At 42.2% G+C, this 24,389-nt stretch overlaps 1 protein-coding gene across 1 annotated transcript in view; it reads left to right on the top strand.

Annotated features, from left to right (window-relative positions):
* Window positions 1–8,220: 8,220 nt before the first annotated feature.
* LOC129857379 (oxidation resistance protein 1-like) overlaps window positions 8,221–24,389 on the top strand; it is a 179,410-nt gene continuing 163,241 nt past the window's right edge. Inside the window, exon 1 of the mRNA XM_055925578.1 lies at window positions 8,221–8,391. The gene's annotated coding sequence lies outside the window, so the exon portion shown is untranslated. The remainder of the gene's footprint in view (window positions 8,392–24,389) is intronic.

Below are 24,389 nucleotides of genomic sequence, written 5' to 3'. Positions count from 1 at the left end.
GGTTGGCGGCTCTGGCAGATCCTGTCTGGCGGGCGGCTCTAGCGGCTCCTGTCTGGCGGGCGGCTCTAGCGGCTCCTGTCTGGCGGACGGCTCTGTAGGCTCATGGCAGACGGGCGGCTTTGCAGGCTCATGGCAGACGGGCGGCTTTGCAGGCTCATTGCAGACGGATGGCTCAGACGGCGCTGGGGAGACGGATGGCTCAGATGGCGCTGGGGAGACGGATGGCTCAGATGGCGCTGGGGAGACGGATGGCTCAGATGGCGCTGGGGAGACGGATGGCTCAGATGGCGCTGGGGAGACGGATGGCTCAGATGGCGCTGGGGAGACGGATGGCTCTGGCCGGATAAGGCGCACTGTAGACCTGGTGCGTGGTGCCGGAACTGGAGGCACCGGGCTAAGGACACGCACCTTCATGCTAGTGCGGGGAGCAGGGACAGGGCACACTGGACTCTCAAAGCCCACTCTATACCTGGTGCGTGGTACCGGCACTGGTGGCACCGGGCTGAGAGCAAGCACATCAGGATTAGTAGGGGGAGAAGAAACAGTGTGTACAGGGCTCTGGAGACGCACAGGAGGCTTAGTGCGTGGTGCCGGAACTGGAGGCACCGAACTGGATACATGCACTACAGGGAGAGTGCGTGGAGGAGGACAGGGCTCAGGAGACGCACTGGTAGCCTAGTGCGTAGTGTAGGCACTGTAGGTACTAGGCTGGGGCGGGGAGGTGGCGCCGGAAATACCTGACCGTGCAGGCGTACTGGCTCTCTTGAGCATTGAGCCTGCCCAACCTTACCTGGTTGAATGCTCCCGGTCGCCTGACCAGTGCTGGGAGGTGGAATAACCCGCACCGGGCTATGTAGGCGAACTGGGGAAACCATGCGTAAGCAGGTGCCATATATGCCGGCCCGAGGAGACGCACTGGAGACCAGACGCGTTGAGCCGGCCTCATGACACCTGGCTCAATGCCCAATCTAGCCCTAGAGGCCGGCTCAATGCCCAATCTAGCCCTACCAGTGCGGGGAGGTGGAATAACCCGCACCGGGCTATGCACTTGTACAGGAGACACCGTGCGCTCTACTGCGTAACACGGCGCCTGCCCGTACTCCCGCTCGCCACGGTAAGCCTGGGAAGTGGGCGCAGGTCTCCTACCTGCCCTTGGCCCACTACCTCTTAGCCCCCCCCCCCCCCCCCCCCCAAGAAATTTTTGGGTGTTACTCACGGGCTTTTTGGGCTTCCGTGCAAGACACGTTCCCTCATAACTCCGGTTCCTCTCTCTCTTTTCCTCCACTCTCCGAGCTGCCTCCAGCTGTTCCCATGGACGGTGATTCACTTTAGCCCATGGTCCTTCTCCGTTAAATATTTGCTCCCAACTCCACAAGTCCTGTATACTTCCCCGTTGCTCCAAATTACGCTGCTTGGTTCTGGATTCTTGGTGGGTGATTCTGTAACGGCATTCCTCCTCCTCTTCATCTTCGGAAGAGGAGGAGTATTGAGGGAACCAAGGCGCAGCGTAGAGAACAGACATATTTTATTAACGAAACACGAACTTGATTAAACTAACAAAAAACAACAAACGGTGTAGACAGACCTAGACGACGTACTTACATAAAACAAGAAAACGCACGAATAGGAACATAGGCTACACAAACTGAACAAACCGTAAACAGTCCCGCGTGGTGAACAGACACAGACACAGAAGACAATCACCCACAACGAACACTGTGACAACGCCTACCTAAATATGACTCTTAATTAGAGGAACGCCAAACACCTGCCTCTAATTAAGAGCCATACCAGGCAACCCAAAACCAACACAGAAACAGAAAACATAGAATGCCCACCCAACCTCACGTCCTGACCAACTAACACACATAACAAACTAACAGAAATAGGTCAGGAACGTGACACCTACCTGTAACCAAAAAGGGTTCTTCAAAGGGTTCTCCTATGGAGACAGCCAAAAAAAACTTTTAGGTTTTAGACAGCACCTTTTTTTCTAAGAGTGTACTGTATGGTAGGCTACTGTAGTTGATGCTTGTGATAGGGATTACCTGTGCTGCATTTAGAGTTTTACATGCCAATGATTGTGAATAAGGCTCTGCATTTAAATAATGTGTTCCACTGCTGATTGGATAGAGCTGAGACGACTGTGTCATACATTGTAACGTCATGGTGATATGATTGCTTTCCTTTGATGTCTTGAAATACTATACGCTCTTGATCCCTGGAAGCCTGGCTGGTAATGTATTTTTTTAATGAAATACAATCTCCCTGCAATTTAGTGCTCACATAAGAGATCAGATATGAGATTTCTGCTCATGAAAGACACGTTTTGCACTTGGTTTCGAACAACCAGTATTTCCTACACATAAAGTTTGTCTGAACCATTGCTCTATCTGTGCCTACCTGGCAGAATTCTTCAGCAGAGTCATTCAGTGGTATGTTGATGAGCTCTTTCTGCTGTGCCAGCTCTCTGTAACGGGTGTCGTCGTCGGATGAGGAGGAATCGGACCAAAGCGCAGCGTGGTGAGTGTTCATGACTTTTATTGAAACTGAACACTTAAACAAAAATAACAAGAGAATACATGAAACCGAAACAGTCCTGTCAGGTGCAGAAACACAAAACAGAAAATAACTACCCACAAAGCATCGGTGGGGAAAAGCTACCTAAGTATAGTTCCCAATCAGAGACAATGATAGTCAGCTGTCCCTGATTGAGAACCATACCCGGCCAAAACAAACAAATACAAAACATAGAAAAAAGAACATAGAATGCCCACCCAAATCACACCCTGACCAAACCAAAATAGAGACATAAAAAACTCTCTAAGGTCAGGGCGTGACACTCTCCTTGACACCATCCGTGACATTTCTGTTCTGTCTTCAGGAAGCATCCATTTTTACTGGGTTGATCGCTTCATCCCCTGACATTAAATATCCTCTCATAAAGTGTGGTACAAGTGGTTCTATACACTCTTTGAAAAAAGGTTTCCAAAAGGGTTCTTCATCTGTCCCCATTTTTGGTTCCAGGCAGAACTCTTTTGAGTTCCATTTAGAACCCTCTGTGTAAAGGGTTCTACATGGAACCAAAAAGGTTCCATCTGGAACCAAAAAGGGTTCTTTAAAGGGTTCTCCTATGGGGACAGACGAGGAACCTTTTTAGGTTCTAGATATGACCTTTTTTTCTAAGAGTATAGTTCAGCCTCTCCTACAGGGCATTGCTCAAAGCCACTTCTAGCAGAGAACAGTTGACCTACAGCTTTATAATACAAATACAAACAAAGTTATAGCATATTGCACACATATACCCCAGACAGCACATAACATTCTGAGAACCATATGTTTCTTGAGCTTGGTGAGAGCGTGGTTGTCCTATGGTTATTTTGTATACAACCTTCCCACAATGTCCTGGGAATGGTGCAGAATAGTTGCTTGGCTTTGGAACATTCTCAGTATTTTAAGTTAAGTTATTTTCTTGGTATTTCATAACTTTACCAGAACGTTTACTAAAAGTTCAAACATGGTTACATTTCATGTAATTTTTGGTAATGTTCTAGGAACGTCCTCCAACTGGTTTGACATTGGGAATGTTCTTAAATAGTTCAGAGAATGTTAAGAAGTAACATTCTTCTGTGGAAATGTCATTACTTCAGCATAACGATTTCTCCAAGTTTCCTCATGATTATATTTAAAGTCATGTCCAAAGAACATTACGAAAACCACAAGAAAACATTAGTAATGTTCAATGATTATTTATAAACATACATTCTGTACTCAGCAGCAACAAAACTCTCTCTATCCTCTATCTTGTTAAGTGTGTTCAGGTGTGTTGGCCATGCCCACTAACTGGTCACACCTGATCTTAATGAGTGCTTGTTTCCTTTGAAATGGGGTCTTTTTAAATAGACTAAAAGTAACAGCTTTGTATGAGTTAAAAAACATTGCATCCTAACTCCATCCGGGTGGCGCAGTGTATTCATTCCATGGATAGAGGACTAAATGATTATAAGTTAAAATCTCACTGACGCCATGCCACAATAAAAAATAAATGTGTTTGCATGATTAATGCCTAAGCAAATTAATTTCTGTGTCCTATCTGTGCTTGGAGTTCAAAACAGTTCACCTAAGCTATCAGTCTTATTGAAACATTTAGTAAAGGATTTAAGGGTGTTATTCAAAAACCTCTAAATAACGTGTAATTTTCATTCCCCGAATGTTAATAAAACCTCCCCGGAAAACTTTCAGGGAACCATAATAAAACGTTCTCAGAACCTCCCTGCAACCTAAAAATGAGTGTTCCCAGAACAGGTGAAATGTTCACTTCCGTTCTAAGAACCTTTCAAAAAACTTTTACTGATCAGGAAAAAAACTATGGGAAACCAAAAACGTACGTTCTCCCAACTTCCAAGGAACCAAATGGGCTAGCTGGGATATACACTCTGTAGTCAAAATATTTGATTAAACTCACTCTTGAACATTGATAAGGGATTTCTAATTAAAATGTGAGGTGAATGGGCAAATGAAGCCCTAACATTACATTACATTTCTACACATCCACAGGGCAGCTCCATGAAATCAGGCGGTAATTGAGATAGCATGGGAGAAACCATGAAAACCCATTTCCTGTTGTCCTTATCTGTTCTGTATTGGGTAGATGAAGCAGGTTAACAGGGAAACATATCCGCTGCCAGCAGCATGTTTATATCACAGAGGCCATCGCAGGGCAACATCTGTCTGTCTGCGGGGCTTTCCCAGAGATGGATGGGCAGGTGTTCATATCTCCCACCCCACTGGTTTGACTTCATTCATTTGATCCTGTATTCACCTCAGTCTGATACATTGGCTCACAGTGTCATACTGGAGATTGAAAATAGGCAGAAGGGAGTCTGATCTCGCACTTCTCCTAGGATGAAATGTGAATTAAATGTTCCAATGCTTCAGTGTTTGCATCCACAACACATTGATTTCTTTTCACATATGTTATGAAGCTAGTAGATCTTTTGTGATTTGTCTTATTTTGGTCACAATGATATGAGGGAGTCAAGGCCAAAGAGGATTGGCTGTTATTTAGTGCCTGTGTTGTACCTGGAGACTGAATCGTCTTCAGAGGGTTAAGGGGCAGAGGTCAGGGGTCACTTTTCAAAGCAATACCTTTTCCTAATCATCTACGACATTTTTATTTGCTAGAGCTGGTGATGGTTTCTGTTGCTATCAAATATGATGTTGTATCTGAAAGGGAGGTGTGAGGGGAATGCACAATGAGGTAACCAACTGCCAGACAGACAGTCATGTCAAGCAGATGCTTCCACAACAGCAGCAAGGCTGTTCCTTCTTCTTGAAGGTCATTTCTAAACTCCTAACACCCCTCTCTCTCTCTCTCTCTCTATCATCTCTGACCAGTTGCTTTGAATGTTCTCTGTCGCTGTCAGTTACACAGCGGATAACGAGCATCTCTCAGGTAATAAGGTAGAAGGAACCAGTGTGAGATAAGATGGAAGGATAAGGGCAGCACAGTTGTTCCTGTGGCTTTATGTGCAAATGCCATCTGGGTGGGAGCTGTGACAGAATTAACGCTGACAGTGGTACGATAGTGTGTGCGTGTGTGTGCGTCTGTCCCTCTCACACAATCTGTCCCCTGACAACACCACCACCACCACCTCTCTCTCCCTCTCTTAAGAAACCTGCAGTCTTCTTTGCTTATTTATGAGTGCATAGCGACAGGGTCTGGACCGGGGTGTTCATGACTGGGCATCAGTCTTCAGCCGTCCCTCAGCCTCCACACCGCGCTCATCGATTTTTGCCCCTCGCCATCGACACGCTCCATCAATCAATACGGTAACCAGTCTTCATTTATACTTGAGAAATGCACTGTTTCCAACTCACTGGTCCCAAAACTTCTGATGCTGTCAGAAGACATGGGGCCTCAGAGTCACACCACAAATAGCAGATTTGACAGACATAATACAGTATGCTATACATCCTATTTCAAGTCAATCTGACTAGTTAAAATTAAATGAACACTGCTCAATAAACATGAATATATTTTTTAAAGAATTAAGTCAAATGTGCCATTATTTACATACCTTACATGTGTTGAGTGCTCCTGTCAATAGTGCGCTCTCTCTCTCTGACATGTACTTGAATGTTTTTCCTTTATTTAACCAGGTAAGTCATAATATTCTAATACATTTTTACCTAGCACCACACAACATGTAAAGTATGGTGTAAAATATGTTGTCATCTAGGCCATTCAATGTGCAGTGCAATCTCTTTTCCCGTATCTCACAACAATGAGCTGTACATGAAACTGAAAATGTCTGATTGGCGGTAATGTTGATTTGTTTGTGTGTTATGTATAAGGTTGTAGAAAATAATTTCCTCCTCAGAGGACAATAAACTATTGTATTACTTTCTATTCTATATTATTTCATTTCCATTCAGCCAAGGCCAGTTGATTAATATGGTTTATTCAAGAACATCTCAGTGCAATTTGTATTAATTAAACCCTTATCATTCCCTTGGTCCTGGCTCTCTGTGAACACCGCATGCTAACACCCTGCCTGGCTGCCATTCTCATTAGATCCAGCACAGTCAATTACAGGGTGTTAGTAGAGCTAAGAGCTGACCCCACCAGAACCGGAGGGATTACCATGGCAACCAGGTAGACTAGACTGTAGCGAGCTAATGATGGAAAGGACCCACACTGACTTCTGACAATCAACCGTGTTTAAGTAAATTAGTAGTAGATTGTATGACTGAAATGTCAATTGTTTTTCGATGAGATGAATTGAATCATTGATTGTGATGTGGATTAGTGTCTGTTTACGTGTCTGCATGTGTAATGTATGCATATGTGTTGTGTATGTTTTTTCAAAGTGTAGTGGCTATTAACTGCATGCCTTACTATTGATGACAAGCAGCAGCCCCAAGGCAATAAACATGTCCCCTTTATGTAATGGACAATACATACTACAGGCGGCCTACATGTCTGTCAAGTATCGTTTTGGGTTATCATGGGTTATTCAGCTCAGATAAATATTAATAGCCCTACTGACGATATTCATATTCTCTCATATGACTGTGTCATATGATATCAAATCAAAATGTATTTGTCACATGCTTTGTAACCAACAGGTGGAGACTAACAGTGAAATGCTTACTTACTGGCCCTTTCCAACAATGCAGAGAAAAACAGAAACAAATAATAGAAAGATGATAACACAAGGAATTAATCACAATGAGTAACGATAACTTGGTTATATTCACAGGGTACCAGTACTGAGTCAATGTGCAGGGGTACGGGCTACTGTAGATATGTATAGGTAGGGGTTAAGTCACTAGGCAACAGGATAGATAATAAGCAATAGCAGCAGTGTATGTGATGACTCAAAAGAGTTAGTGCAAAGGGAGTCAATGCAGATAGTATGGGTAGCTATTTGTTAACTATTTAGCAGTCTATGGCTTGGGGGTAGAAGCTGTTCAGGATCCTGTTGGATCCAGACTTGGTCCATTGGTACCCCTTGCCGTGCAGTAGCAGAGAGAACAGTCTATGACCTAGGTGGCTGGAGTTTTTTGAGGTCCTTCCTCTGACACCACCTGGTATAGAGGTCCCTCGATGGATATTCCTATACTCTTATGTTCAATGATATGGTATACACTTCTGGTTGTCTACAGCATTAATAACAGCAACAGACAGACAGCCGGTAGCCTAGTGACACAGCAATGTTGTGGTGCTGCTGCTCTGACTAACTAACTCACTGAAGTCTTTGAGACAGCTTTGCGGCAGTGACAGTGACAGAGCAGTCCCCTGCTGTGTCCCAGAAGGAAAGCTGCCAAGCTGCCAACACACTGGGGCCTGGCTGTCCATGGCATGCATCATCCTGCCCCCTTTCCTCATGCCTCCATCTCTCCCTCCATCCATCACTAGAACCCCTGCTTTCTTCTCTGAATTGACCACCACTGTCTGTCTGCTCGAAATCCCTTCACACTGACATCAGCTCTCCTGTCTCATAGTCTGATAAATGAGTAGGTCGCTACTGTTTTGGTATGATGAACAACTGACGTGTTGTAATTTCCTCTCCTATCCAATCCGCTTCGTCACAACCAATTTGCAATATCTCTCTCCTCCAACGCCTCGATGCATCCCTCCTGTTGCTATAGGGCAGAGTTGTATCGGTGTTGGTTTGATCCGATCCTCCCCTGCTCCTCCTCTTCGTGATGGTAGTTTCTATTATGAGAGGGTCAAATTACTCCGCATGCCTGCAACTATACCTACTTTCTGCTTTGATGCTGCACGCTTGAAGAATAATTAAGAAGATTGAATTCTGTTTCACATCGACTGAGAATGTTTGTAAACAACTGAACCTGGGTCATTGCACGAGCTCCCTTCTGAAAGTAAGTAACGACGAGAGTTAGTTGTTTTATTGTGGGACTGGCGCGTAGGCTATCGCGTGTGATGTTTTTGAAACGACGCACGCACCGGTTTATATTTTGGAGAGTTATCTTTTATACACGGAAATATATGTATTCCCGCAATTTATGTATATTCATGCATTGACATGTTGTTCACTAATAAACATGTTATATACAACCCCTCGCAGAGCTTTGAGAAAAGAGCTGAAACGGTTGCATTACCAGTTAAAAGACAGGTAAAAGTCTTGACATTGAACCACCACATTTGGTACACAAAAAATGTCTGTTCAGTACGTGTATTCTGCAGAATGCCGCGCGCGGTATCAACTTGTTTGATGAGAGAGGCTGTCATTGTTTTTGAAGAGATGATAGTTTATGCTATAGCCTGTACAGTAGCCATACTAGTACTGTATATAATTGTCCAGCAGCCTCGAAGTAGGCTGGTATGTGAAGTATAAGCTGTAAAAAGGATGACACAGGAATAGGGACATAATAATAACATGATACATGTTACTACATATTACATGTGACACGTGAACATGTGATTGTATTACAATGGTAACATAATGTGCAATTATGCAATCCCCCTATTATTCCTAGTCTGATAGACACAAGTTTTAATGTTAGTTCAGTAATTCATGGTGGGAGACTGGATAGAAAGTTATCTATGGAAAGCATTCGGTGGGAAATGAGATGGATGATGCAAGCCTGCATACACATTACTCATCACTGTCTGTCTGTCTGCCTGTATGTCTGTCTTAAACACTAATTCGCCCTAATTATAGCCATCTGCCTGCCACTCTTTATAGAGATAATATCCATCCACAGCAATCGGGCAGGTAGCCAACAGCTGAATATGTGACATGCATGGAACTTGTACAGTATGTGTTTGTTTTAGTCATTGGTTATTTATTTTCTACATGCACCCCATGCCATGGCATTGCCCCTGTTCCACTAAGGAACTCAAGACTCAAGGTCAAGACAAGCACCACAAGGGCAGACAGACCTTGGTCACAGTCACACTTCATTTGGATAGTCCCTATAGATCAGGGGTGTCAAACTCATCCCATGGAGTGCCTAGTGTCTGCTGGTTTTTGGTTATTCCTTTCAATTAAGACTTAGACAACCAGGTGAGGGGAGTTCATTACTAATCAGTGACCTTAATTCATCAATCAAGTACAAGGGTGGAGCGGAAACCCACAGACATTTGGCCCTCAGTGGGATGAGTTTAACACGTGCTATAGATGATCTTTAGTTGGGCTACTCAAACTATCAACAAACTACTGCAACTCTTGATACGCAACAATTTGCCACTGTAGAGTTACGGTTAGTGGATAGTTCAAAAAGGGGTGTCACGTTCCTGACCTGTTTTCCTTGTTTTTGTATGTGTTTAGTTGGTCAGGGTGTGAGTTGGGGTGGGCATTCTATGTTAAGTGTTTCTATGTTGGGTTAAATGTGCTGCCTGATATGGTTCTCAATTAGAGGCAGGTGTTTGACGTTTCCTCTGATTAAGAACCATATTAAGGTAGGCTGTTCTCACTGTTTGTTTGTGGGTGATTGTTCCTGTGTCTGTGGCACCACACGGGACTGTTTCGTTTGTTCATTCGTTTGGGTAGTCTTTCCTGTTCGTGCGTTCTTCGTGTCTATATGTAAGTTCTTATGTTCAGGTCAGTCTACGTCGTTGGTTTGTTATTTTGTTAATTATCAAGTGTAGTTCGTGTCAGTGTTCGTCTTGTCAAATAAATTCATTTTGTCTACATTCAACGCTGCATTTTGGTCCGACCCTTACTCCTCCTCCTCATCCGAGGAAGAGTCATTAGACAGCCGTTACAAGGGGTCTGTTAACATAAGTCAACATTACAAGCATCGCTACCATTCAAGTATAAGATACATAATGTAATCTTTACAATTAAAAAATACATATTTTAGTCATTTAAATAACTCTCATTCAAAAGTTAGACCATCTCTACCATCTCAGCTTAAAGCTGCAATATGTAACTTTTGGAAATGTGTGTTATCAATCTATCATTGTCATTGAAAGCAAGTCAATCAATTAATCACATTTTATTTATAAGGCCCTTTTCATATCAGCCGATGTCACAAAGTGCTTATACAGAAACCCAGCCTAAAACCCCAAACAACAAGCAATGCAGATGTAGAAGCACGGTGGCTAGGGAAAACTCCCTAGAAAGGCAAGAACCTAGGAAGACACCTAGAGGAACCAGGCTCTGAGGGGTTGTCAGTGCTCTTCTGGCTGTGCCAGGTGTGCCATGGCCATTAAGGCCAGATCGTTCTTCAAGATGTTCAAACGTTCATAGATGACCAGCAGGGTCAAATAATAATCACAGTGGTTGTAGTGGGTGCACAGGTCAGCATCTCAGGAGTAAATGTCAGTTGGCTTTTCATAGTTGAGCATTCAGAGGTCGAGACAGCAGGTGTGGTAGAGAGAGAGAGTGAGGGGGGGGGGGGGGGGGGGGGGGAGAGTGTGGAAAACAGCAGGTCCTGGACAAGGTAGCACGTCCGGTGAACAGGTCAGGGTTCCATAGCCGCAGGCAGAACAGTTGAAACTGGAACAGCAGCACGGCAAGGTGGACTGGGGACAGGGACAAGCAGGAGTCATCAGGCCAGGTAGTCCTGAGGCATGGTACTAGGGCTCAGGTCCTGAGGGTGGGAAGGAGGGAGGGGGAGGGATAAAGTAGATATATTCTATGTTCCCTATTTCTATGCTTCCTCTTCATAAGTTTTGTTTTTGTGTCTTTTACTTTCGGTTTTGTAGACCAGCTGAAAATACAATGATTCTCTACACTATACTTGCTTGTTTTGTCACAAACTGAAATTAGGTGAACCATTAGAATTTTTGCAACAAGTAAATGGGAGAGCTATTTCTGCATAGTGCATCTTCAACTCTAATACCAATTCCTCTTGACCTCAAATGGATAATTGACTTCAGCTCATGCAATTCCAATTGGAAGATGTTTAGATCCAATCATGCTTTAGTTAACAAGATAAGTCATTTCAGACATTGTATAATATAAGAGTAAGTAATTGTATCGGGCTAACACACCTTCCATCCTGAGTCACGAGTCAATGTGCTGTGATTATGCATGCTCTTGCTAGACTTGATTAAAACACCTACTCTCAGTGGTGTGCATCCCAAATGGCATCATATTCCCTATGCAGTGTACCGTACTCCTTTTTACCCAAATGTAGTGCACTGCAGAATATAGGGAATAGGGTGCCATTTGGAATGCATCCCACTGAACGCTGCCTGGTACAAAACTGGTTATTATTATCCGACTTCCTGTCTATGAAATTGGAAGCATTCTCATTTCTCAGAGCTGTAATGACAACAGTAGGCCTATATGATCACTAAAGGCACTATTGCCGTGAAAACTACCTTGAGCAGTTGACAATTGAATCAGGAATGCATGTCAAAAAACAACTGAAAGCATGTAGAGAAAGCATAGGAGCGACAAAAACATGACTATGCTCACAGGTAACCATCACCTCAATCAGTTAATGTGACAAACAGGCAGGGGCATAGGAGAGACTCTACCATTGGAGGGGGGGGGGGGGGGCATTATTCTACAGAGATTGTTTTGTGGGGAAATGGGTATTAAACGCAAATTTCTAGTGACTTTTGAGAAAAGGATTCAGACAAATCTTAATTTACAGATGGGAAAATGTACAAGGCTAAGGGGGACCTTGCAGAGGGGCACTTACACTGGTACAGTCCAATCAGTCTAAAGACCAGGGCAATTTCTTATACTGAATACCAGTGTGACTATTAATATGCATATATTTAATTAAACTACCATGTTGTACTCTCTGCTACTATATGATTCATTTTCAATTTTTCTCACTTCTCCTGTTAGGTTGTTACTACTGCTACTCTAAATTCTATATGGTTTGAAACTTCAGTTATTATACTGTAATAATAACCAGCAACATACACAGTTAAAAACTGTTTTAATAAAAGAAAGTAGGCATGAATGGTCAAACTGAAATTAATCAATCGCCACTCAATTATCAAAAATGTAATATCATCATGCCTGCAAGAAGTTAACACATCCAATACACCCTCTAGACTTAAGCTGCTATCATTTCATCAGAGATCATATAAAATCATTCAGATTGATTCACACTATGACAGATCATCAGCCTATTAACTCTATGAGCACGGAGAGTCACTTCTCAGTATCGTACCTGTTGGTTTGTGGCCTCTCTCTCCCTTCCTCTCAGCCTGTATGTCTGTTCATGATTGTCACTGATAACACCAAACAAAGTCTTAACACATGGAACACAACTTCATGACCCATAATTTCTGATGAAATTAAAGACGTCTAAGCTGAAAGCACTCAAATTGGCCAGCTAGTTTGCCAGGGGCGGTGTGTGCTGTTGCCGAGAACCTTACTTACAGTCCTTTGCACATCTTTGAAAAAAAAAATTCTTATGTCCTATCTTTTCTCTCTTCTTGACTGGTGGCATTCTGAACTTGATACCCTATGATGAAGACTAAGACAGTGATTGTGCAAGTAATTCTGTAGCTAGCAAGTGTTCTTGGCTTCAAAACATTCACTGTTTTTCCCTCCTGCTTCTAACACTGAAGGGGACATGTCCCCCCTGTCCTCCCCCCAGCTCCTACGCCCTTGCAGACAGGGATTTATGGACACACCACGTCAGGCAATACTATTCAATGATCATCAGCTACAGTTTCCACTCTTAGACGATGATTAAACATAGATGCATTAGGATTGTCCTGCTGGGTTTGATCTTGTGAGTGTATGGCTGAGAACCACTGAACTGTAAAATCCTGTGGGCTACGCCATTTAATATGCTTCAATCAATCCATTCATCAATCAATCAGTCAGTCAACCAATCAATCAACTTTTTTTTATAGAATTTTTTATTACCAATGCACTTGTGCTTGACCTAAAATGTTCTGCAGAATTCCATATGATGTTATTTGGTAAGACAACAATCCTGTGCCAATGTTGGTCACTGTCTGACTGTGCGTTAGGACTCTGCTCTTTTGCCAACACTGAAAGTGCTAGATTAAAGGATTTACTTTCAACTGCTTTTTCAGTGTTGAGTCATGATGCTTGCTGCTGTGTTTTATCCTAATGAAAAGAGCTGTTCAATTTTACAGAGAGGGATGGGGAGCGAGACATTAAATCAGCAAGAAAAGCTCTCAAATAATGACAAGAGAAGTGACTGAATAGTTGCTTTCTGTTCTGATAATTATTTATTTTATTTATTTCACCTTTATTTAACCAGGTAGGCTAGTTGAGAACAAGTTCTCATTTGCAACTGTGACCTTGCCAAGATAAAGCATAGCAATTTGACACATACAACAACACAGAGTTACACATGGAATAAACAAAACATAGTCAATAATACAGTAGAACAAAAGAAAACAAAAAGTCTATATACAGTGAGTGCAAATGAGGTAAGATAAAAGATACAATTACAGGAAATGCACATTACATTTTTTCTCTGTGACAAAAACATTTACAAGAAAAGCATTCTCTCATTATTGCTTCCTTCTGGCTTCAAACCCCCTTAGACACTTCTCAGTTTTTTAAAACCTTGGTGATAGAGAAGAAACCACATTTAAGGGAAAGGGGATACCTAGTCAGTTGTCCAACTGAATGTATTCAACTGAAATGTGTCTTCCACATTTAACCCAACCCCTCTGAATCAGAGAGGTGCAGGGGGCTGCCTTAATCAACATCCATGTCTTGGGGTAAACAGTGGGTTAACTGCCTTGCTTAGAGGCAGAACAACAGATTTTTACCTTGTCAGCTTGGGATTCGATCCAGCAACTTTTTGATTATTTGCCCCTGCTCGAACCACTAGGCTACCTGCCGGCCCGGACACCAGTCAGGTTGACACAAATCTCAAAAAGGGACACAGTAGATGCCATCCACTGCGAACCAACTGCTCGACAAAAATAACAATTGAATCCTTCAACTCAATCCCTCAACTCATCTGAATCCCTCAACTCATATGACCCTCAACGTAAACCCTTAATTCATCTGAATCCCTCAACTCATCTGAATCCCTCAACTGAATCCCTTAACTAATCTGAATTCCTCAACTAATCTGAATCCCTGAACTAATCTGAATCCCTGAACTAATCTGAATCCCTGAACTAATCTGAATCCCTGAACTCATATATATTTTTTTTAATATATATTTTTTTAACCTTTATTTAACTAGGCAAGTCAGTTAAGAACAAATTCTTATTTTCAATGACGGCCTAGGAACAGTGGGTTAACTGCCTGTTCAGGGGCAGAACGACAGATTTGTACCTTGTCAGCTCGGGGATTTGAACTTGCAATTTGAACTTGCAACCTTCCGGTTACTAGTCCAACACTCTAACCACTAGGCTACCCTGACCCTGAACACATCTGAATCCCTCATCTTAACAGACCATGCAGTAATGACCACAAGCTCTATAGTAGAGGCCGACCGATTAATTGGAATGGCTGATTAATTAGGACCTATTTCAAGTTTTCATAACAATCGGAAATCGGTATTTTTGGACACCGATTTGGCCGATATATATATATATATTTTTTACACCTTTAGTTAAGTAGGCAAGTCAGTTAAGAACACATTCTTATTTTCAATGACGGCCTAGGAACGGTGGGTTAACTGCCTTGTTCAGGGGCAGAACGACAGATTTTTACCTTGTCAGCTCGGGGATTCAATCTTGCAACCTTACGGTTAACTAGTCCAACGCTCTAACCGCCTGATTACATTACACTCCACGAGGAGCCTGCCTGTTACGCGAATGCAGTAAGAAGCCAAGGTAAGTTTCTAGCTAGCATTAAACTTATCTTATAAAAACAATCAATCAATCATAATCACTAGTTAACGGTTGATGATATTACTAGTTTATCTAGCGTGTCCTGCGTTGCATATAATCGATGTGGCGGCAATCGTGAAAAAGTACTGTCGTTGCTCCAACGTGTACCTAACCATTAACATCAATGCCTTTCTTAAAATCAATACACAAGTATATATTTTTAAACCTGCATATTTAGTTAATATTGCCTGCTAACATGAATTTCTTTTAGCTAGTAAAAATGGTGTCACTTCTCTTGCAACAGAGTCAGGGTATATGCAGCAGTCTGGGCCGCCTGGCTCATTGCAAACTGTGTGAAGACTATTTCTTCCTAACAAAGACAGCCAGCTCCACCAAACGGGGGATGATTTAACAAAAGCCCATTTGCGAAAAAAGCACAATCGTTGCACAACTGTACCTAACCATAAACATCAATGCCTTTCTTAAAATCAATATACAGAAGTATATCTTTTTTAATATTTAGCTAAAAGAAATCCAGGTTAGCAGGCAAAATTAACCAGGTAAAATTGTGTCACTCCTCTTGCGTTCATTGCACGCAGAGTCAGGGTATATGCAACAGTTTGGGCCGCCTGGCTCGTTGCGAACTAATTTGCCAGAATTTTACGTAATTATGACATAACATTGAAGGTTGTGCAATGTAACAGGAATATTTAGATTTATGGATGCCACCCGTTAGATAAAATACGGAACGGTTCTGTATTTCACTGAAAGAATAAACGTTTTGTTTTCGAAATGATAGTTTCCGGATTCTACCATATTAATGAACTAAGGCTCGTATTTCTGTGTGTTATTATGTTATAATTAAGTCTATGATTTGATAGAGCAGTCTGACTGAGCGATGGTAATCGTAAGCATTCATTCAAACAGCACTTTCGTGCGTTTTGCCAGCAGCTCGTCGCTGTGCTTCAAGCATTGCGCTGTTTATGACTTCAAGCCTATCAACTCCCGAGATTAGGCTGGTGTAACCGATGTTAAATGGCTAGCTAGTTAGCGGGGTGCGCGCTGATAGCGTTTCAAACGTCACTCGCTCTGAGACTTGGAGTAGTTGTTCCCCTTGCTCTGCATGGGTAACGCTGCTTCGAGGGTGGCTGTTGTCGATGTGTTCCTGGTTCGAGCCCAGGTAGGAGCGAGGAGAGGTACGGAAGCTATACTGTTACACTGGCAATACTAAAGTGCCTATAAGAACATCCAATAGTCAAAGGTATATGAAATACAACTCGTATAGAGAGAAATAATCCTATAATTCCTATAATAACTACAACCTAAAATTTCTTACCTGGGAATATTGAAGCCTCATGTTAAAAGGAACCACCAGCTTTCATATGTTCTCATGTTCTGAGCAAGGAACTTAAAAGTTAGCTTTCTTACATGGCACATATTGCACTTTTACTTTCTTCTCCAACACTTTGTTTTTATTGATGTATTATATTAAGTTAAAATAAGTGTTCATTCAGTATTGTTGTAATTGTCATTATTACAAATAAAAAAATAAAAATCGGCCGATTAATCGGTATCGGCTTTTTGGTCCTCCAATAATCGGTATCGGCGTTGAAAAATCATAATCGGTCGACCTCTACTCTATAGACAATAGCTCTATACAGAAATTACTAGTTACTTGAGTTACTTGAGTTATGACAGACAGGCAGGGTTTATAACAGCTTTACATACATACTACGTACAGCCAACAGTAAACGGCATCATGGGACTGGTTGTGGCTTACAGAGGATTAAGCCCAGCTAAGCTTATGTAAACCCGGCCCATTGACCCCACAGCCACGCCGCCCCTCCCAGACCGGCCTGTACCGGCCCATACCGGTCACTCACCCTCTGTCTCTGCCAGGCCTCAGCCTATAGACAGACTATCTAGTCTATAATGGCACCCTATGGGACCAAAACAGCGAAGAAGTTTAGCCTCACACTTCAACGCTCATAGTTGTTGCGGAAATTGACCCACTATGTCTTTACTTGGTGCATGCAAAGTCATCTAGCTGAGTCCACCTTTAAGGGTGCATATAATTAACTATAAATTGTGTAGACTCTTGGTGAACCTGATGATTAATATGACAGATAGCTGACATGACATCACAGGCTGGTGTACAGTAACAGAAACATGATGGTTAACGCACAGTAACATACAGTAACGTACAGTAACATGATGGGTTGATGTTGTAATGCTGGCCGTCAACCATGTTGTCATGAATCGCACAGCACTTAACCAAAATGAACCGTCCCCAGAGCCTTCTGCTTTGTATGGCTTCACCAACCAATTGAATCATGCTTTTGGAACAAATCAAACAATTAATTTGATGGAAGAAGGCCCCAAGAGCGTTTGTCCCTGTCAGTTTAATATCATTTTGTATAATGAGTCAGCCTGTACTGAGTTGATGTCTCTAACTTGCAATGACAGTGTCCTACCACCTTGCCAGGAGCTACTGCTGCTCTATGTCTACAGCTGAGGTTGTGTCCCTAGTTACAGATCTGAACTCCAATGATTGGCTGTGTCTAGAGATCTGAACTCCAATGATTGACTGTGTCTAGAGATCTGAACTCCAATGATTGACTGTGTCTAGAAATCTGAACTCCAATGATTGGCTGTGTCTAGAGATCTGAACTCCAATGATTGGCTGTGTCTAGAGATCTGAACTCCAATGATTGGCTGTGTCTAGAGATCTGAACTCCAATGATTGGCTGTGTCTAGAGATCTGAACTCCAATGATTGGCTGTGTCTAGAGATCTGAACTCCAATGATTGGCTGTGTCTAGAGATCTGAACTCCAATGATTGGCTTTGTCCCTACCAGAGATCTGAACTCTGAATCTACATACAGTACAGTAGAACGTACCACAGCATCAATAGACAGTTGGAATAATTTGTATACATTTTTTAAAGAAGAAAACATTTGTTGAACTGTGAACCTGTAGGGACATCAGTCAGTAATTTGACCTTAGACATAGAAAGAGTATAAACCATGTATTTAAAGTAACCATAGATACAGACAACTAGTAGACTGAAATAGCAGAAATGACTTGAAGGCCCTCCTAGTATGCCTGTGTTGTTGGTGTCTGTCCCATCCAGACCTACTCTAGGTCAAAGACAGGAGTTGAATAATTAATTAAAAACAACCGTGTCGTTATCAGAGCACCAAGGACTGGTAATAGATATACTGTAGTGGTCATGTGTCTGTCTGACCCTGCTGTGTTTAAAGAAATAATCCACTCAAAACATTATTTGTGAATTGTCTTCATTAGTCCATAGTTAATACAGTCCCATAATGTTTTGCATGCCAGTAGTCAAGTTTTCAAGATATTGAACTTCTTGAAAATCCTATATCTTAAAAACTGGACTGCTGACATGCAAAACATTATCTGTCTGTGGGGTTGTTTAGTGTAAAATACAAATAGCACTATCACATTCTTAAAATCATTCTTGAATGTTTTTTTGCTTTTGATCTTTAAGGGGCAGTTTCCTGGACACACATTAAGCCTAGTCCTGGACTAAAAAGCAAGCTCAATGGAGAATGTCATCACTTTCCAACCTCATTCATTATCTCCAGCTCCATCCCAGTATCCACCAGTGGCGGTCGGTGCCGTTTATGATGAGGGAGGACCATTTTTTTCCATGAGCAAGGCCTTATTTCTATTACAGCATGTTGGAAGACTGTCATTCATATTCCATTCATCCAGTTCAATGTAACATCGATAGGTTTAGGGTACTACATTATACTATAATTGTCCCTATACCTATCATGAGGTTGCTACAAACTAGCCTATGAATTAAGGTTTACAATGTAGGTGCACACAGGTTTAGGGTGTATTCATTAGTCCAACAGTTGCAAATGAGAGTTTCTATTGGACAAATTTGGGTATGTTTATCCCCGTTACGTTCCGTTTTCTTTCGTTTAAGAAACGTTTTAACAGAATTGGCAGAATGAATACACCCCTTATCACATGTAATCACAATTCACTTTCATAGCAGCCACGTTGTATTCCTTCTCACATCTATACGCACTCCTCTCACCTTTTCCCTATGTTTGTGGACTTCAATGCACAACACATCAGCTGTATAAGATCAGGCAAAAAGAACTTTAAAGCCAAACCATATCATAACCTCTACACACAGTCTACATTGTTGTCCCCATATTAGCTAAAATAACATCATAGTCAACATAGCTAATAGAACCTACACGTTAGTAAACCCACTACAATCATGCAGTACAGTGTACAGTCAGTAAGCAGTTTAGCAATTACACTGGCTGGCCCAGGTGGCAATAAATTAGTGAAACCAAAAGCGTACCTTGACTTGGAAGGGTTCCAGTGTTGTGTTGGATAGTCATAGCCAGCTAGCTAACTTAGCATCCCTCTGTTGGAGCTGGGTGTTTGAGTAGGCTTAACTAGCTACAGTAGCTGCATTTGCTAGCCGAGTAACTGAAACTGAAAGTGAAAACAATGACCAAATCTCTCTCTCTCTCTTGCATCCCCTTAATTTTTGAAGAAATTGATTTGTTCAAAACTGTTCAACTATTTTCTTTCGCTCAATTTGAGTCAACAACTCACCACATTTTATGCTCTGCAGCCTATGCTTTCAGCACTAGATTAATTTTATGATCCTTTGATTGGGTGGACCACATGTCAGTTCATGCTGCAAGAGCTCTGATAGGTTGGAGGACGTCCTCTGGAAGTTGTCATAATTAATGTATACGTCTTTGGAAAGGGTGAGAACCATGAGCTTCCTAGGTTTTGTATTGAAGTCAATGTACCCAGGGTAGGAGGGAAGCTAGCTGTCCACCGGCTACACCATGGTGCTACTCTACAGTGCTGAGGCTACTGTGGACCTTCATTGCAAAACAGTCTTTTTATCAATTATTTGGTGACATGTGAATATATTTAGTACATTTTTATCTAAAAAGGATAACTTTTTTTACGTTTTACCATTTTTATTTTTATGAAATTCACTGAGGTGGATGGTCCTCCCCTTCCTCCTCTGAGTAGCCTCCACTGGTGTCCACATGTGAAAGCGGCACATTTCTATGTTTTGTAGTAACAAATATAAAGTTAAAATGTTCTACCTGATGACATCATCAAAAGTTAAAACATTAAAATAACAGTGATTTTTAAACACTGTGAGATTCACAGTGACGCGGGGAGCAAGAAAATAGCCTACCTCTGGCTAGAAACTTGTTGCAAGTTTTGAAAATCACAATTTCAAAATAAAAAAATCCTACTCGATGATGTCATGGGGAAGGATATTTTAAGACTTTTCTTCTTAGCTTTTTAACCACAGATCGTAGAAATGCGCCATTTTCACATAATATTATGTAGACACTGGTATGGCGCTGAGATAATGAGTATGAGGTTGAAAAGTGGTGGAATTTCCCTTTAATATGTGAATTCATGATCATTTTTTGTGTGTTTTGTACAACTGTTGTTAATGGCACAGTTATGTGTCGCAGCTTTTCTTCTAAACCTAAAGAGCCTAAAGTAGCCTTGATAACATAGGCCTACTGCGTCCCACAATAGTTTTTCATAACACCGTAGGCTCAGTCATTGACGCTGCTGTCATGTCTCCTTCAGAATAGGACCCATCAACCATTCTCAAGGACGTTGCTTTGGTCTGAATATAACACTCCCAGGGATAACATGAATTAACTTAGCACCAATAAAACAACACTGTGTGCTCGTAGAGGATGAATAATAGAGAATGCTGTTTTTGAATGGCCTATCAACCTTGTAGAATTCAAAGATGCATCATTCTGCTTTCTAGCACAGTATGCTTTCACTGTGTGACCCCAATGAGGATTTTGTCATCGCTTTGCCATCTTTTGTTTCTCCAAAAAACACATGGCAGGTTTATTTACATTGTTTCATGTGTCTTCATTCTTAAAGAATTTTCAACTATAGTTTGGCGTTTTAAAAAAACCACGTATATTGCTGTTGCTTTTGAGTCTAGCTAAATGTCCACATAAGTCCACTTTTGGCAGACATATTCACATTGCTATTAAACTCCTGTATTATGATCCAGATTAGCAGAGCTGTTATGTAAATGCGCACAATGTGTCTTTACAGGTTCACAATTCAATACATCATTATTGGATTGTGTTCAAATAGTCGTTTATAACCTATTAAATGACTCAAGCATGTAGCTTTATACCGTATGTGTTTCATTTGAAGAGGTAATTCAAGTAACATTTATGACCTCACATATTCTTCAACCTTATTATAGTGACTTGGCAATAAACAGTCATGGGATGTAGGCCTCTCGAGTGGCGCAGTGGTCTAAGGCACTACATCGCAGTGCTAGCTGTGCCACTAGAGATTCTGGTTCGAGTCCAGGCTTTGTCGCAGTCGGCCGCGACCAGGAGACCCACGCGCACAACTGGCCCAGCGTCGTCTGGGTTAGTGGAGGGTTTGGCCGGGAGGGATGTTCTTGTCCCATCGTGCTCTAGCGACTCATGTGGCGGGCTGGGTGCAATGCACGCTAACATGGTCACCAGGTGGACGGTGTTTCCTCTGACACTGGTGCGGCTGGCAGGTTAAGCGGGCATTGTGTCAAGAAGCAGTGCGGCTTGGCTGGGTTGTGTTTCGGAGGACGCATGCCTCTCAACCTTCACCTCTCCCAAGTCCATATGGGAGTTGCAGCGATGAGACAAGAATGTAACTACCAATTGAATACCATTAAAGTGAGGAGAAATAAAGTAAGGTAAAAAAAACAGTCATAGGATACATCCCAAATAGCACCATATTCCCTATATAGGGCTCTGGTCCAAAGTAGTGCACCATGTAGCGAATAGGGTGCCATTTGGGACAAAAGCATAGTGGCTGGCTGTAACACAAACCCTAGATCAGTGGTCACCAAGCGCCATCTTCAAGGCATTCCTAGTTGATCACCAAACATTTTTTGTAGAAAAGCCAAGGATAAAGATTGGGCGCCTATTCATTTGTATTTATTTGTCTTGCGCAGTTGTCGAAAGTACACTCAATTCAGAAGCACACACTGCACACGCTGGGTAGGCAAAGTGTTCCCATTTTTAACCATTTCATTTGTCTGAAGGGACAGAGAGAGACTGTCAAAGAATACATCAAAGAGCTTCTGTTTTTATGTCTCCATTCATGTTTATGTTTTTATGTCTCCATTCATGTTTATGTTTTTATGTCAACACTGTTTTTATTCAACACTTTTAAAAACATAAAACGCTCTTCTCCCTGCTTCCACTCTCACTGCAGCTGTAATGAATTAGTAGCCAAGCGTCTCGATAGCCCTGCGTTTTTATTAGTAGCAGCTCATCATATCTATTTTAATATCGAGGAATATTTCACTTTTTCTGGTCATAGGAACAAAATACATTTGTGCATAAGGCAGAAATGATGTGGTGCGACTCAAGTTTAGCCATCAGGTGGAGGACGGTGTCCCCTCTCTCTGGCTCTGGACAGTCTCACCGGAGGAAAGGAGAGAGTAGGGACTGTGAGAGGCCGGACCCTCTGCTGCAAGAGAGGAAGAGGCGAAGCGAGGGGTTTCACTCTCGCCAAAATCTGTCCAAAATAAGCCCAATGCGTTTCTATGGGTTTATTTTGTACCTAAGCTTATTGCCTGCCTTCCTGCCTTTGGGACAACAACTCCCATTGTTAGGAGACTTGAGCATCTCATCATTATATACAGATCTCTACTGCTGCTCTCTCCCTCCCTCTGCTGAGACTTACTACCAGTCCAGTAAAATAAAAAAGTGAATTCTTTCAATTTATGCTCAGCTGTGCCTCACAAGTCATACAGCAACTGATTTATTTTGTTATCAAAGCTCAAGTTTTTTATATAACATGGTCGGAGAATAACAATATTGGCAGGCCAAACAAAGCCAATATGCTGTGATAATGTGTAAGGCTGCACAAACGTCGTTCCTACAGAAGTGTTTTTATTAGGTTAAAGGTAGACTCTTAAGAGTGTTGAAGCATGAGGCTCAACTTCTCCACTGTCTTGGACCCCTGGCTACCACACTAACAGCGTGAAGCGAACCCGTACCAGGGTTGCCATGTCCGCTGTTTTCCCGTTTCCCTACTTTGAAAACGATGTCGTGGGTGAGAATATATTGGATGCGGGTTGCGGGATTTTGTTCGACTTCTAAATTGCACCGCAGACGTCATGGCATTTCTCTTTAAAAATATACAATTAATTTCACTGTGACCTGCTACTGCTGACTATCAGGCAGTGAGGCAGGCTTTTGCTGAGTGAGTGAGTGAGTCAGTGAGTGGAGAGAAGGAGGGAGGGGAATGGCCGGAGGGGTGTGTGTTGAGAGAATGCTGCAGCAGGCAGTCATGACAAGTGATGTGAGAACAACCAACTAATTAACTAGCACTAGCTAGCTACTTACTTCTCCCTCATTCTTGTTTTCCTCGTCCGTTGTATCCTGAATGCCCCCAGTCCTACCAATCATTACTAGAGCCAACGCAGCAAGGGAGAGAAACTGAGAAATAATCATCCAACAGGTTCAGAGAGAGGGATGGAACAATGTGCTTTCTCTCTGGGTATGTAGTCAGGGCTCGAAATGACAGGCGTCCCGTTGTCCCCGGAATGATAAAAAAATATGTCTGGGACGGTTTAAACAGACTCTGGGACAGTTCTGGAACGATTGATCCAAAATTCCTACAGCTACTGTACATAATTATTTTAGAAAGCAATGACGCTAAGGCAACAGATATAATTTGTTCACATTAGAAGCACAGCGCATGCGCACACAGCAGTAGGCTATGTGCGAATGTTCCAAAATGCAATTAGCGGGAACACACGGTTCTAAAATGTGCACCTCACATGCGAGCGGTTTCATGTGACATAGATGAAAATATCTGTCAGAAATGTAGTAAGAGGGGGAGATCTAAAGATGCAACAACTAGCATGGGTTGCTAATATGACTAACTAGCATGGGTTTCTAATATGACTAACTAGCATGGGTTTCTAATATGACTAGGAGTGTGTCTTTGCCTGCTGGACAATGAAAGAAAGTTGATTTGAAAACCAATAGAATAGAAAATGCTGGTTTCAATGACACAAGGAAGTGTTCATAAAATAATTCCCTCAAAACATGGTCTGATTTTGGCAAGACATGCCTCATAAAATGAAATA

This window comes from Salvelinus fontinalis, chromosome 6, assembly GCF_029448725.1.
Source record: "Salvelinus fontinalis isolate EN_2023a chromosome 6, ASM2944872v1, whole genome shotgun sequence".
Classification (NCBI taxonomy): Eukaryota; Metazoa; Chordata; class Actinopteri; order Salmoniformes; family Salmonidae; genus Salvelinus; species Salvelinus fontinalis.
Note: the sequence above shows the minus strand (reverse complement) of the source record. Positions and strands in the feature narration are given on the sequence as shown.